Here is a 16,314-nt window from a genome sequence, read left to right as displayed (position 1 = left end):
GCATAGATTCAAGTCTTCTATTTTTCTAATCTATTAGACGATTGTAACAACTTTTACACAATGTATTTGGCAACCAATTTTTGTACACTATAACATTTTGATTGAAGTACATCTCGTACGTTTAAACTAAATATGCACTGAAATTTCCCTTTTTTTCATGTTCTGGTACATATTTACCACAGCGATAGCAAAAGATATTTATCCTTTAACTACCCGTGCTCTATAATCTCGCGTAGCTACCCGCGCGGTGTATTATGTACACCACATCTATGAATAAGAGGTGAAGTACATAAATCAATGTATAGGGATAAGAAAACATGTTGCCTCGATTTTTCATGCTGTTTTATTGAGATATAAAACACATTATTACAGTTCTCGACAAAAAAGGCAAACTCTTCAACAAAGAAAAGATTCAAGAAAAAAAAACCCCAAATATTAATATCTCACATATAATGTATGGTTAGTTTGTTTTATCCGCTGCTTGCTTCGCCATTTTTGCAGGAATCGCATGTAACAACTGTTGTCATATGTTGTTTGCAAACGGACCTATTGCAACTTCCGCAAATTATGGTTGTGACTCGATTTTTTTTTCCTACCGCAAATGAAACACCTCGCTCGTATCTTTGCAGGTGGCTCCTCCTCATTGGTGTCTTCTGCTGGTCTTTTGTATTTTGCTAGGAAACAGTGTATGTCACTTGGCAATGACTCTATGCTGGCACGTTCAGAGAGATATGGCTTCATCAAACCTAAGGAGAGCAACTTCAAAAATTCTCTTCTGTGCTTGTAAGCTGTATTGACATGAGTTGCATTATAGAGCAGTTGTCCATTGATCACCGCGATGTTCATCAGTTGGAAGAATATAACCAAAGGCCATCTTCTTGTCCTTCTTGATATTGAGTATGTGCCACACATTTTATCAACGGTATCAACTCCTCCTTTGGTGGCGTTATAATGTAAGATGATATCAGGCTTACTCGAAACTGGATCTACACCACGCTTTGTATTATTATGAAATGTTATAATTTATACAAGAAACTCGGTATAGTTACAAGACAAGGGATGCCCCAGGAACACTTTATACATAATTACATCAAATGAATTACCTATAACGTTTTTATCATTTAAGATAAAAAAGTTAGATGGAAAAAAAGAACATACAGGTTGGGTCTAATAGGCCCAAAGCCCTTCTCATAACTAAACGGCAAAACATAAAATTGAAAAAAGAGAGTGTATTTAGTAAAAATAAGAAGGCACCCAGAAGAAAAATCAATTAAAAAAAATGTTAGGAAAGATACAATAAAAAAATGAATTTGGCAGGTCTTACAGATTCAGCCCGTCAACTGGAGGATTAATGATAATTGATCGTTACCCAGATGCTGTCTGTCGGTGTCATTATTTCTGAAATAACCAGTAGCATGCATGTCCAGATTGCACAACAAATTGGTCGGCTACGTGTAGTAGTTACAACAGAACGAAGAGCTATTTTAAAAGTCTCATTGCTCATATCTATCTCTATCTCTCTCTGCGTAATATTACAACCCGGGGTGGGTTTTCGCTGACTGTGCAGTTTGCCTCAGTTTGCTGCGGTCCAATATTAGTTCCTCTGGTAGTTCGATATTTAGGGTCCGTAGATCAACTACAGTATTATCTCTCCACCTCATCCTCGGTCTTCCTAGCAGCCGCTTGCCATCTCGGGACGCTCTCCATACAAACTTAACGACTTGTCTTGTGTCCTAAGATGGCCGGCCAATTTATCTTACTTTCTTATTACTTTTACTATATCTGGCTGATTATACATATAGTTCTCTATTAGTCCACATTCTACATATATCTCCATCCTCGTGCATTGTTGAGGTTAATACGACCGCTTTATTTTTTTTCGGTACGTAGGAAACCAATGTTACATTTTTCTGGAATCCAAACAACGAAGATTTCACAGGTCTAGTTTTATGAGGCAAAAAGTCTTGCGGTATTTCGCGTTTATTTTTTTTCATGGTCCCAATCATAATAATTTTATCTTCCAATAATTCTTTCGCTAGCGGATAACTTGAATACCAGTTATCACACGTTAAATTCCGATTACTACCTTTCACTTCCTTCAACAAGCGGTGAACAATCGCAGTAGGTGTATTTGGCATGCTGTAGGGGCCTTCGGGTTGCTTACCGCAATAAACTTCAAAATTCGACACATAAAATGTTTTTGCATCACATAATACAAAAACTTTCATTCCATACTTCGCCGGTTTGTTTGGAATATACTGAAGAAAACTACAGCGTCCTCGGAAAGGTATCAACATTTCATCAATTGTTAAAAAATTGCCCACAAATTAGTTGTTCTTGCAATTCTCTATGAATTTATCTATGACCCATCTTATTGCAGCTAATTTATCTATCTTTTTTCTTTGATTCCTTGTACTTTTATCATCAAATCGGATAACGGCAAGTAAAAATAGGAATCACCATCTAATATTCAACTTATTGAGATAACCATCAACGGTTACCACAAGCACTCACCTTACTGAATTTGCTTTTTAGCGAATTTTTGCTCCATCTAGTCAGTTTATCTTTGGCAATAAAGTAACTGCTATTTCCAACATCTTCTAAATCACCAGAGTCATTACCTTCGATTTCTGATTCGGAGTCATGTTCAGTGTCTTCTATGTACTCTTCAGAAGAAGTATCAGCATCATCGTCGTCTAATTCTTCTTCCGAATCGGAGTCCCAAATCACTTGAGCCAGCTCCTCTAATTCACCCTGCGTCAATTTTTTGGAATCCTTTATTTTTACTTTGTCCCTAAAATGATAAAAATGTTCAAAAAACGACATAAACACTAATTCTATGGACAAATAAGAGCCCTAAATGGCAGTCAATATTTCTTACATAGCTACCCGCGCGGTGTATTTCATACACCAGACTGTAGTGCACCAAATAAATTGTCAATAAACCAACTAACTTTCCAGCCACCAAAGCGCAAGTGTCTGAGCATCTAGTAAACACATCGGTCGTAGGTTACATCGAGGGGCATGAGTGGGGGATACCGCATTGGATTTTAACCGCTTTTTTAGTAGAACTGGTGTATTTTATACACCGGCGCGGGTAATTAAAGGTTATATCTGGCTTACACACTTCCATTTTTCGCTAGAGTATCTTCGTGTTCAGAGCTCATTTCTGCACAAAGTTTCTTAAAAAGACGGTGGTTCAAAGCTCTGGCTTTCATAAAGTTTATTATTTTGATACACGTTGACATAACTTTCTTCAAAAAAGTTGGTAAAGTTCGTGACGCCAATGTATAATGCCGGTGTAAGATATGTATATCAACAGTGACTAGTGAGTATTCTCAAGTAGCAACCTACGAATTTTTTTACTGATCACGCGCAGTATTTTTAATGTTTTCATGGACCCCCCGTACCTGAGATAGTAGTAGGTACTTCGCGATAAACATTATCCTTAAGGACGCCCCACAAAAAAAAAATCAAGAGGTGTTAAATCAGGTGATCTGGCAGGCCAGCAAATTGGACCTCCCCTTCCAATCCATCGCCCAGCATAATCCCGATCTAAAAACAAGCTTCACGTGCAATATGTGAAAAATGTGCTGGACACCCATCATTTTTCAGCCTTCTACATGTCCTTCTACATATTTTGTCTTTCTTCCCTGCTCAAATTTACAAGTAACGTTGGTAAGACGTCATCTAACAAAATTGACATTGACAAAATATTAATCGATTTTCAAAATCACCTCCATAAAGCTGTTGATGCAATGAAATGTGGTATGGGTGATACTTGTTGCACTTTAATATTCTTAAAATGCTGGTCTTCGATATTCCGGCGTCAATTGCAAGTCGTCGAGTCCTAACTTGAGGATTTATCTCAACGCTAGCTAATACCGCAATTTCCTTTTCTTCCGTAGTTACAGTGCTTGCCGAGTTCTTTTACTTGATTCCACATTTTCAGCGTTAGTGAAATCATTCACAACTCTGTAAAAGGTACTTCTCGAAGGCGTATTTCGATCAGGAAAACGTTCTCAATACAAAGCTATACTATTAGCAACTTTTCTGTAACTTTCTCTATAAATAAAAATCATTTCTAAATTTTTCTGCCACACTTAGAGTATCCATGATTTAATGACTTAGTTTAAACACTTTGCCTTAATGTAAAACGATGAAATAAATTCAGCATTTGTTCCCAAGCAGTTTTTATGCAAATTTAGTTTTACCCGTTTCATTTTAAAACAATTCAACCAATTGAGTTTCTGAAAACGATATTCTGAAAAAGCCGACATAAGCAGTTCCACGAACTCTTGTTTTTTATGCGTTATTCTATTATCAAATTGACAAAGGCGGAGAAATGTCGGAACCTAGTAGACCTCTTTGTAAAGGTATTTCCGACGAGGCAAATCACCCGATGTACCTCTTCTGGATTTTTGTTGTTGAGCATTCTTAAATAGTATTCTAAGAATTAAGAACTAAAGACAATGTATCGAAGCGGGTAGGAAAATGTTTAAAAATTCATAAATCTTATTTGTTCTTGCTAGATTATAAACGTTAGTTCATTGTTTCTGAAGAAGTTTCAATTTTTTTTCAAAAGATGTTTTGCTGTTGTACTGGCAAAACCACACAGTAAATTTTTTTTATTTTTTTTTTTGATTAGTTTACTTTTATTCACAGATTCAGATTTGATAATAAAATATATAGCGTGCCATTTAAAAAATTGGTCGTGACCTTCATATAACCTTGAAACTAAGGTCAAGGTCAAAATCGTCATATGGTGTCCCCCTTCGCACAGAACAACTTTCATTTGAATCAAGTAAAATACTTTTATCTTTCTGTACTTTTATTAAAAAGGATGTAATGTCATAAATTCTACCGGTTTCGGTCCTTTTATAAGACCATCTTCAGGAACTTTCGAATTTCCTATTACAAAAAACAACTACTATACTTAAAAATGTTAAAAATCAATATAAAATTGTATTCATTGAAATGTTGAAAATTGTCTTTTAGATTAAATATTAAATTCCAAAACACTTACGTCAATTTAATTTTAAAGCTCTCGTGACAATTTGCATTTTGAAATCTCTATAAAGCGCTTTATTGAAAACTGTCTGTTATTATTAATAGTAGAATTGCGTATCGAGTCTAAACTAACGAACAAGATGGAATTATGTGTGCACGTGTTTGTTACCGTTATAGGTTAGAAAATCGGTTTTGAAATTGCCTATATTATATTTTTAAATTTGAAATTTAAAAATAAACTATTTTAATAGCAAAATTAAGAGATAGGTCATTTTTGGATAGATTTTATTGGGTTTTGTAGGAAATGGGTAGGAATGTATACTGATGATAGGAGATTTCGGTCCCTTCGGTTCCTTTTTAATAAAAGTACAGAAAGATAAATGTATTTTACTTGATTCAAAATAAAATGGAATGAAATAATGATTGCAGCAATAACTTTCATTTGGTTCATTTTTATGTAAAATGAACCGTTTTCGAGATAATTGCTTGTCTCACGTTAAATGGACCATCCTGTATACACAATATTTCACAAATATTAATATTTATTAGAATTGTTATTATTGTCTGTCTATAATATTGAAATTTTGTGTTCATTTAAATAATGTCATTTAAAAGCTGACCAACAAAAGATGGTGCTGCTGCGAAATTAGAAATCTAAATGTGCGCGAATTGATAGTCCGCGTGCGTGTATTGAAAAGATAAACGATTAAAATTGGATTCATAAATTGGTGTTATATATAAATTTTAAACACATCCTTTGCGTGTTACGGGTGTTGAATTCACGATTATAATCTATAATGGTTACGAAGTGCAGGTGGTAGTTTTGAAATATGGTTTTACCTTAAAAGCAATTCAAGGGAACAATTTTAAGTGGAGGCTTTCACCTAAAAAGGAAAATGTGAAAGGGTACTCATTAATTTTCCGATGATTATTACTTTAAATTGATGTGTAAACGATATGAAAATTGGTTATCTTGTATCTAATAACTTGCTTTCAATATTGCCTTGATATTCAGATTCATAATTGTTTTGACAACCTCCACCTAAAATTGTTCCCTTAAACAGTTTGGGACCAACCAATCCAGTTGATAGACAATGTTGTCAACTCGTTTGTGTAAACTCAAAGTTTAATACAAAATTTCAAGCGATATCAACTCACAGAGGCGACAACCGTGACAAACTCACCCTAGTTTGCAGAACGTTACTAAGGCGTATTAACAAGTTGACATTTCGTATGTGGGAGTTGGCTTGAAATTACGTTACACCAGGTGTCGATTCGGAAACTAACTAGTTAGATAAATAATTAACTATATATTCCGAGATTTTCTCAATATATCGCTGCGAAGCAAACGATTTAACACCACTTATTTGAATACAATAAAAAAGGCGATTTTAGATTTTTGAAGGATAAAAAGGTGATTGATAGCCGTGTTATGTGAGGTTTCAAAAGATTTACGGGTTCAATCTTAACACTCATTCAATTGGAAAAGTTATCGTATCGAGTTTAGGAAAATGTTTTTCTCCTACAATGTAATTAAAAAGGATTAATTATAACTCAAAAATTAATAAAACCGACATTATATCGTCGTTATTAAAATGATTGTTTTAATTATCACTTTTTTATGACGGCATAAAATTAGCAAATGAAAGCGGTACAATTTCGAGTGAGATGTGCTGAGTCTAGAACAGTTTTAACTGCTGGAATTTAAAGCAGCTGGTTCAAAGTTAGCGAATAAGTTTCGCGGAAACACAATTATGCATTGAATGCATTTCCGTACCACGTCGTGATTGCAACAGCCAAATTGCTTCCTGTTAATGTTACTTTATTACGGCGTGATCCTCGTATTGCCAGAGAAGATTGCTCAATTTCACCTGTACAAGTTCAATTCAATTGATCCTTTTGTTATGGTTTTACTAGTTGACTTCTAATTAACTATTCCTTAGAGTTCTATAGATGATGTCCTTATAATTGAATTTATCTTTGATATTAATACAAGAGTCGAGTGTATTAACATGAAAGGTCGTTTAACGTAATTTTAAAAGCCGAAGTAAACAGAAATAACGACGAAGCGTAAACATTTTAAGAATTTACACTTTAAGACCACGTTTTCAATTTACGCTTGATTGGTTAAGTGCATTGGAAAAGAGACGAGGATGGAACTAAAAACAAACCTATGTAAACTGTTAGGAATCAAAGCTGCTCCTTTAACCATTACTGTTCAGCGAATTCAAGGTGCGGCTAAATAACTAAAAACGCTTTTCACCTTTCAATTACATTGTTGGAAAATGCTACCCGTTTTGATTTTTTTTTGGGTTGTACTTAAGTTTAGAGTTGATGTCGCAGGTTATATAGAGAACCGACATCGAATTTCTATGGGTTAATAATCAAAATCGGCTTTTTACAATGATGTGCAAGTTGTAAAAGCATCTTAAAAACATCTGGAATAATAGCGCGTGGGCTTCATTGATTTTGTGGAAAATCCTCCATTTACCTAAAAAGGAAGATGGTGGGCGGATGTTTTGTTGAAAAAAGAGAAAGGTTGTAAAGCTGAAAGTTAAAAAAAAAGTTTAGAAAAGAAGTATAAATATAGGTTGTAACAAAAAATACTTCAAAATAAGACAAATTGCACTTTATTATTAATGATGACTTGTAAGTAAATGCAAACATCTCAAACCGTGATATATTATTTATCATATATTATAAAGTACTCCTTTTCATCATAATGGTTTTAACTCCTTTATCACTTACAATAGTTGCAATGTTACTTTAAAATAACAACTCAACATAATTGTTATTTTATGACGTTGAATAATGTTTTCTAGAAATGTTTGAGTGCGTTAAAATTTAGGTTGGGTTATGTTTGGTTTAGGTAAAATCGTAATGCAGACCCAACCACAATTTTCATTCAACGCCGGATCCAATCTAATACCAATTTGCCCTTCCGCCGGGTTCGAGTAATTCGTCCTCGACTCAGTTTATTAAAATTGCTTTGCAAAACTCATTAATTGCTGACGATATTGGTTAGTAGTTCTACTTCAAAGTTTTTCAATATTCCCGTCGTTATTGTTACCAACAGCTTCTTACATCTGTTATATTATAAAATACAAATTAAAAATTTCTGTAAAAAATAATTTATGAAATTTATTAACTTTTTAAATTTTATGCTAACCATACATAAACACTAATATAATCTTATTGAAAAAGAATTTCTGGCTTGTAGTATCGAAAATACAAAAGTGATTTTTATTAGTGTTTAAAATAATTATTTAGAATAAAATGATCGTATACAAAGTGATATCTTTTTTATTTTATTTTTGTCTTGACCGGTTTCGGTAATTAAATTACCATCTTTAGAAGACACGTCAAATTACTTAAAAGTTAAAACAAATACACACATCTTTATACGAACACAATGATTTAGCATCTCTGAGATGCTAAAAAAGATATCACTTTGTATACGATCATTTTATTCTAAATAATTAAATAAGTGATAATGAATGAAAACATAATTAAACTTAAAATAATTGTTTGGTTTTGACACGACTTTTACTACAGATGGCTTAAATCATTCCACGTTCGTAAAGTTATCTTCTAGCTTAAAATAACTCGACTCCACTTTCAGACTTTGATAGTAAATGATAATTACCAAAAAGCTGCTATCTATACCAAACTTCTCCTATCAAAACCTTCTCTCTTAAGTTTGTAGATCGATATCAAGGTAATCCTTCGATAAAGAAAAAGTAGGCTAAAGATTGACGCAATCAGTAAACTTTATTAGTTTCATTCAGATTTGAATTATGTAACAATATTAACAGTGCAATACAGTAATAATATTATTTATTGATGACACGTAATAAGTATTAAAATATTTGTATATAAATAATTAATTTAGAAAATAATGAAAATTATTTTTCAGGTATCCAATAAAAATTTAACTTAGCACATCTACATGCAAGACGATAATTAATAAATGATGCAATATTAAATTTTGATTAATTGGAGTAACAACACTTTACTTTTTGCGTTTTTATAGTAAGCCTATAAATCAATAAATAGGTGTGTGATGAAACTTCTTTAAATTACCAAACGGGAGCTTAAAACTATTGAAAATATCGTCTGTGGTTTCATATTTTATCCAATTTAACCATGATTAGACAGAATATTGATTAAGTATTTAACTATTATTCAAGGTGATTCTCAACCTATATACATAACTTGGAGATTTACTCCTCATGACAAATAATGACTAAAAGGTGAAAAAATTTAACAAAAGTTTTTTTAGTATCCTAGAACATTATCGAAGCACATAATCTAGATGTCGCCGCACTTCCAACAAAAAATAATGAGCAAAAATGAGCACCAGTTAATTTGATTCTACAGAATGAAAGGGCTAATAAGTGTCCGTTCACAATTCCAGGAAACACATTCACAGAAAATTTTTGTTGAAAATGTGTTCTGCGAGTAATATGAGGATTCTCCATGACCCAACAATGCTTTTTGTGGACATTGTGAATACTGTAACGTGTTTTGTATAACGAAACCTAAGACGAAAATGATGATTCGGATTCAGAAATGGCGTCTAAAAGACCACGTTTAATCAATGAAAGTGGGAATGTCAAGAAACTCATAAACTATTTTGGGTATGTTTTGAAGAATCTATGACAGAGCAGCGTTCTGAAGAGCAACCCAAGAATGCCACTGCTGAAGAAATCGCCCACTACATCGCGTTAGCAAAGGCTGACAGAAGTATAAACCCATATGAATGGTGGGCTTTGAGTACCAATAATAGATTCCTCATTTTAAGGAAACTTGCTAAATGATACTTAATCACACCAGCAAGCTCTGTTTATTCAGAAAGACTATTTTTTGGCAGGTTTGATTTATGAGGAAAAGCGCAACCGACTTGATCCAATCGTGTAGAAAAACTAGGGCAACTCCACGGACCTGGTCAGCTTGAGCTACGTCAAAAAAAAATTCTTCTACCGGCGATCTAAAAATGTCCACAAGTAATATGGCTTGTTACAGCATAGATCCTCCAAGTTAAAACTAGCTTGCATATTTTCTATTAACGTCTTTCTAAAATAATCAACGTGTTCAGTTTGTTGAATCAGCGTATCTTTTATCCAGTTAATGAAACTGTTCTAGGTATCACATCTGATATAGGTGCATATGTGGAACTCGTTATTTTTGTTATCTCTTCGAAAGGTCTTAAGAGCTTTAACAGTTGTTCAATAATCTCCTAAATTCACGCTCCTTGATTCTGAGATATATACTGAAACTGAAATCTTGAATCAGTTTATGTTTAAGCAGTCCGAGTTCAGATTTAATGCTTTCAAGTTATTGTATATCCCAAGTGATTGAAATGTGTTACAATGCAGCGGGCACTAGTCGGAATTTCTGTTATTGGGGGACTGTTTCTTAATGCATCATTTATCACCAGCTGGAGAGTATGTATGAAGCAACGCTCTGAAGAAAGTACAGTTTCCTTTATTGTTTTAACCATATTCGCGCCATTATCATGAACCATCGCTTGAATTTTAGTGATTTGTATTTCCCATTTCGTTACACATTCTAAAAGTTCTCCTTTGATGTTTTCTGATGTGTTTGATGCAGAAATGCACCATGTTTAGGACGGCATGATTCAGTTTAAAGTTTTCTGATATCCAGTCACCTGTGTAACTCAGAAATGCAGCATTATTTACTGAACAAGTCCAAAGATAGGTAGTAAATACTATATCTTAGCCGTTTGTAATTCGCCCTTTAGTTTGCTAACCATCTCTCATACGTGTTTGGAATGATTTTCTCAGTCCTGCCAGGAACAGTGTATTGCGGCAAAGCATTATTGATCAGACGTTTAAATCCCATATGATGATCGACGATGGAAAGTGGCTCATTGTCTACATTGTCTCATTGTCGATCATTTCGCCAATCAAGTAATGGTACTTTTTTGCACGAGAGTCGTTGATGTCCCAGAGCTTTTTTTGTTGAATACTTGTTGCAGAGACGGTTGCACCAAAGGCTGACTGGACATCTGGGTGGATACGGAGGTACCTGGAGATGATTTTGCGAGCGCATTATCTTGAGCATGACTTAAGCTTCCATATATTTGATCATATTATATAACCCCCGGTTCTTTCTTAAATGAATGGTAAAACTGTATAAGTAAATAAAGAAATAATAAAATAATCTGGGTGTTTGAATTTCAAATGATTCTGCAAGGTCGTTGTTCCTGTTTTTTTGCTGCTCTACTTATTTCTACACCACACAAAATACATTTTGCACTATTTTCTTCCTTCTCAAAATAACGCCAACGAGAGATTTTTTCCCGGGATTTGGCATGATTGTTTTTCTTTTTAAGTTACACTTTAACTATCATTAATTCAACTGAAATATTTAATCAAGAATATCTTACTTAATTTAAGCACTTGTTCTCGTTACGAAATTTAAAACGTCGACCGACGTCACGTCATGCAAGCTCATCACGAATGAGAAACAAATGCGTGCCGCCCAACCCTAAACACCCTAACCTAAACACAAGCGAAATCGATTGGGCGGGTAATCCCCTACAGTATTAAACGCTGGGTTATACAAAACGACGTATTTCCCGTAAAATTGGTACAAGATAATGGTTGTCAGCATAAAATCAGTATAATATGAGACTGACTTAATTGTTTTCTTTTCTCATAACCTTAGAAAAATTATAGATTACAGTAATAAATAAATGATTGGTAAGTTCAAGACTGCTACAAGCATGATATTATTATTTGATAACAAATAAATTATTTCTTATATTCCTTTTTTTAACAACTATTTGCGGCATCTCTTATCGTGATACACTATGTTGCTCCATCTTAGTGCTTATACTAGGCTGCTCTTTGACGGCAACCAAAACCTCCTCTTGAAGATTGACAATGTGTACAGGTCTAACTGCTCCTTCATGTTGCCCAAGCTTCGGTCGAATATTGCCATTTTCCCTACGACGTTGCTTCACAAGTAAAAAGAATTCACGTGCCGGATGATATCTAAATATCTGGAAACCTTTCTGCATAGAGACGAGTACCATGTGCATAAGTTCTTCGTTAGAGAAATTGTACGCCATAATTTGTATAAACGTTAAATGTGACGACACAATTTAAATTTCGCAATGACACGCACTTAAACTACAGTTGTTAAAATTGCAATTGTTTATCGCCATCTTAATAACACGTAATATCTATGTATTCTTGATTTAAAAGTAAATTTAATAAATATCTAGGAAACTAAAAAACTTTTACTACAATTTTTTTCACCTATTATTCATTATTTGTAATGAGGAATAAATCTCCAGGTTTACGCGTATAGGTTAAGAATCATATTTGTAATGAATTTTAATTTAACATATAGGTGATATGAGTGATTTTGAAATAGAAGTATACTCATTTGATATTGGTGAAATAGTTATTTTACTTCACAAAACGAAAGATCACTATCTCACATTTAATTTAACGTTAGGTATGAAACATTATGTCACCTGTGAGACGACCAAGCTCTTGAATACACAATTCAAATCTGTGGTGGAAGTTGTCTATGACTGTGTCTACCATGTCTCGTTTAATCAAATGCACAACTTCTTTGTACATATAATAGCACTTTTCAAGTCTTTAAGGTATGGGGATTGTGAAGAAAAACACTTTTTTTAAATACCGGAAAAAAATCACAGCTGTACATACATGTCCACTGATCTTGGATTGCTTATTCTCACATTGAGGTTTTCTTCAAGAAACACCTGCATACGCACAGCGCAATCCCGATGTTGTGTGTAGTCCCTCACATTCAGCTGTTGAACCACCTGCATTTTGTCAGTGTGGAATTTTTTCTCACATTGTTGATTTCTGATCAATACCAGCCTTAATAATAATTAAATGACATCGAGGTTGTATTTATGTGAAATTGTGAAATGCAGGCGTCTGCCTTCAGCCCTATTAGTCGTTTTGTACATTTATCTTTGTTCATGTCAGAGTATGAATAAATCAATCAGCCTACAGATTTTCAAATGTCAGAATTCACTTCGGACACGTATCGCTGATTCTAATCATGCTTAACTACTTTTTTTCTGACGTACCTAAATCTTAAATCTTTTAAAGAAGGACATTCACACAGGATGTATTTTTAAGTCTTCATGTTTTGTTCATAAGCACGACAGAGAGAGTTATTAACAAGCTGAAGTTATATTATAGAGATCCTTATTTACCTTATATATAGTGTCCTCTTTTCTAACTGCACACCCTGGACTTTTGTCCAGTGATCACGTTTAGGCCACACCGACTATGTCTTATATATACGACCTTATCTTATGAAAGCATAAAATTTTAGTAGATATATTACACGATACGATCATTATGTGAAGATATATAGTACTGACACCACCTAAAAAGGTTTACAACAATTTTTTATCTACTCTATCTGCTAGTATAAATCTATTGAATCCTACTCACTTTTTCTTCCTTTTCATTTCTTAAAACTTTCTGGATGTGATAGGGGCGATTGAAAACTGTTAGGTTGAACAAGTTTTTCATGGCCACGGTGGAGGTTATTTGGAACACAAAGAACGGTTGTGTAATAGAGAAGTTTATTGAATTTTCAGGCGTTATAAAATAGCTTCATGAATAATCATTGTTGCGACTACGGAAATATCTAATGTAATATGTGAGGGTATATTTGTATCGCCACTCTCAGTTACTAAGATTTTCTTTATAATTTCCAAGTTACATAACTGTGAGGTTGGTCCATGATCCACACTGCAGTTTGATGGGAATACTGAGCTAGCTTCTTCTAAAAGAAGCTTAAGCTTGTTTCTTTATCGATTTTGCTCTCATCTATATGCTGTCATTCTGCCGTCAAGTAATTTGTCTCTTGTTACTCGCACAAGTCTGTTGGTTGCCATTTTGTTGATGTGTTGAATGCTTTATTGTTTTCTGTTTAGTATCCATTATGTTAATACCTATTAGTATCCGTTAATATTTTTTACATTGCATACTTTTCTGACATCTTCGCTCACTGTTCCATAAGGTTTTGCCAGAGATCCTCCTTAGACTTTTTCCCGTTGTCTCAAGAAGTCACCTTGTTTTTGATGGATCTGGTCTTGTTTCCGCTATATAAGTCATAATGAGCCTTATCGTTATTTTGTATATTCTTGTTTTTGTGGTTTGTTTCTCCACATTGGTTGGTTGAGGCTGTAGGCCGCTATTTTGTTTGCTTTGTCACCTGTTGCCGAACTTCTTTCATCCCATCATAACCTGTTAATATTTATATCCAGATACTGAAATTTCATTTGTTGCTCTACTATTTGAACACTTCACCACCAGCCTTTCAAGAGAACTGGACTTCTTTTATTATTCTTTCTAAGCTTGCAATGTCTCTTTATTTTCTTTTAAGCTTTTCATGAATCGAAAGTTAATTGCTTCTAGTATACCACACAGTGCTTTCTCCCGTTGTTGAATACAAGATCCTTTTCTAAATGATTTCCAATTACTTCATATTCTTGTGAAGAAATTTATACTCCATATATAACTGCGGCGTTTTGGATTCTATTAACCTTACTCCTTATGACGAAATATATCTTGATTACCATTCTTTTTGGTATATTTTGTCTCATTGTAGCTCTATCAACGACATTTAACTTCCTGTTAATTATCATAACACGGTATGTACTTCTCTCTTCATCTCTACCCGTTGTGGGGTATTAAAGTCTGTTACAGCCTAGAATTTCCATCGTCTGCGTGTTTAATTCAACATCTATTACACCCATATAGAGTATGAAGCGCCGATTCAGTTCTGGTACGCACATCTGTGAAACTTCTCCTTAGTTTGGTCACTATTGCTGTATAATCTGCAAAATCTAAAACTTTTACTTAGTTTTCGCAGATATGTTATATAGCAGTGGAAAAGCGGAGATTATTGCGAGAGATTTTTCATTCTTCTTACGCTCAAAACTTTATCTTTCATCTTCACTTGGAAGTATATATTCTTCAGAAGAAAAGCCATAGTTATTAACATTTCGACCTAATAACTCCTGCTCAATAAGTGCTCCATATTTTTTGAATTGAAATTGATTCTTCGGAGGTAGGCCTTTCTCTTCTTCCTACCTATGATCTCCACCTTCCTGTTCCTACTAACATTCTTTAGTTCTTTTTTCTAGTATCTATTATACGAGTTCCCCAGGCTGGACATTTTGCATCTACATCGCTGCAACAGATTATTTCCCAACCTTCAGAATATTTTTGTATTGGATCTACAAGATCTTATGATGCTCTTGGACAAATCAAACCCATCATCCTTCTCCCTGATCATCCCTTACTGTGATTGAATTGTGTTGGAGTTGAATCGGTTGTTTTGTATTTGGGCGTGGTTTAGAATTGGATTCCTTTAAAATTGACTTACTTTTGGGTTGATTTGTTTATGTACAGGATTAGCTTACTACGAAGATGAATTTGTTTGTGGTTAAGGTCCTGTGAGGTTGGGTTGTGTTAAAATTAGATTGGGTTGCTTTAGCATTGTTTATTTGGTAGTAGCGATATAATTTTTAATTAGTTGCGATTTAGCTTGCTAGTTACTAATGTTTGTGTGCAATATTTTAATGCTACTTATAGCTAATCTTGAAACATCGAGTGTTGATTTGTTGGAGAAGGGATGATTTAAGGGCGTCTTATTGTTAGACATCATCATTCTTATCTAAATATAGATAAGAATGATGCTGCTCGAAAGTGGGAATTTTATCGACTTGGTATTCTATGAATTTGCGCTTCAGGAAATTTATGAGCCTTGACCATCACGTAATTTAGAGGATTATATGTATAGACATTATTCTCAGATTTGGAACACCTGATCGTATTAGGTTTATTCTTGTATTTGATTACTCAAATAAGTTCTGTGGCTTTCTTGACAGCAGGATTTAACTTTTTCCTTTACTTTGAGTCAACATTAAGGAACGAAACTTTTATATTCAAAGTATTAATGTTAATTTAGTTTAATTAAATAATCAATTTTTTGATGTTTGGAATTATGAGATTTACTTATTTAATATTAAATAGAGATTTGGTTACTTAATTCAATTTAGTCATAAGTTCCTCAATTACTTATTGATCGTATAACGAACAGATTGTCATAAAAAATATATTGTTTCAGTTTTGCACGCGATCTCCTCATCTATTAATTGGACTTGAGTTATAATAAGAACAGTTTTCTTTGTGCTTCGGAAAATGATTAAACATGGTATGTTTAAAAAACAAACCAGTCACGGCATTCCTAATTGAAAGACAATATTCG

At 33.8% G+C, this 16,314-nt stretch overlaps 1 protein-coding gene across 4 annotated transcripts in view; it reads left to right on the top strand.

Annotated features, from left to right (window-relative positions):
• LOC111415637 (SCY1-like protein bma) overlaps positions 1-16,314 on the top strand; it is a 265,493-nt gene that overhangs the window by 61,097 nt on the left and 188,082 nt on the right. The window lies entirely within an intron of this gene.

Source organism: Onthophagus taurus, chromosome 1 (genome assembly GCF_036711975.1).
Source record: "Onthophagus taurus isolate NC chromosome 1, IU_Otau_3.0, whole genome shotgun sequence".
Taxonomy (NCBI): domain Eukaryota; kingdom Metazoa; phylum Arthropoda; class Insecta; order Coleoptera; family Scarabaeidae; genus Onthophagus; species Onthophagus taurus.
This window is presented reverse-complemented; position numbering and strand designations above follow the sequence as displayed.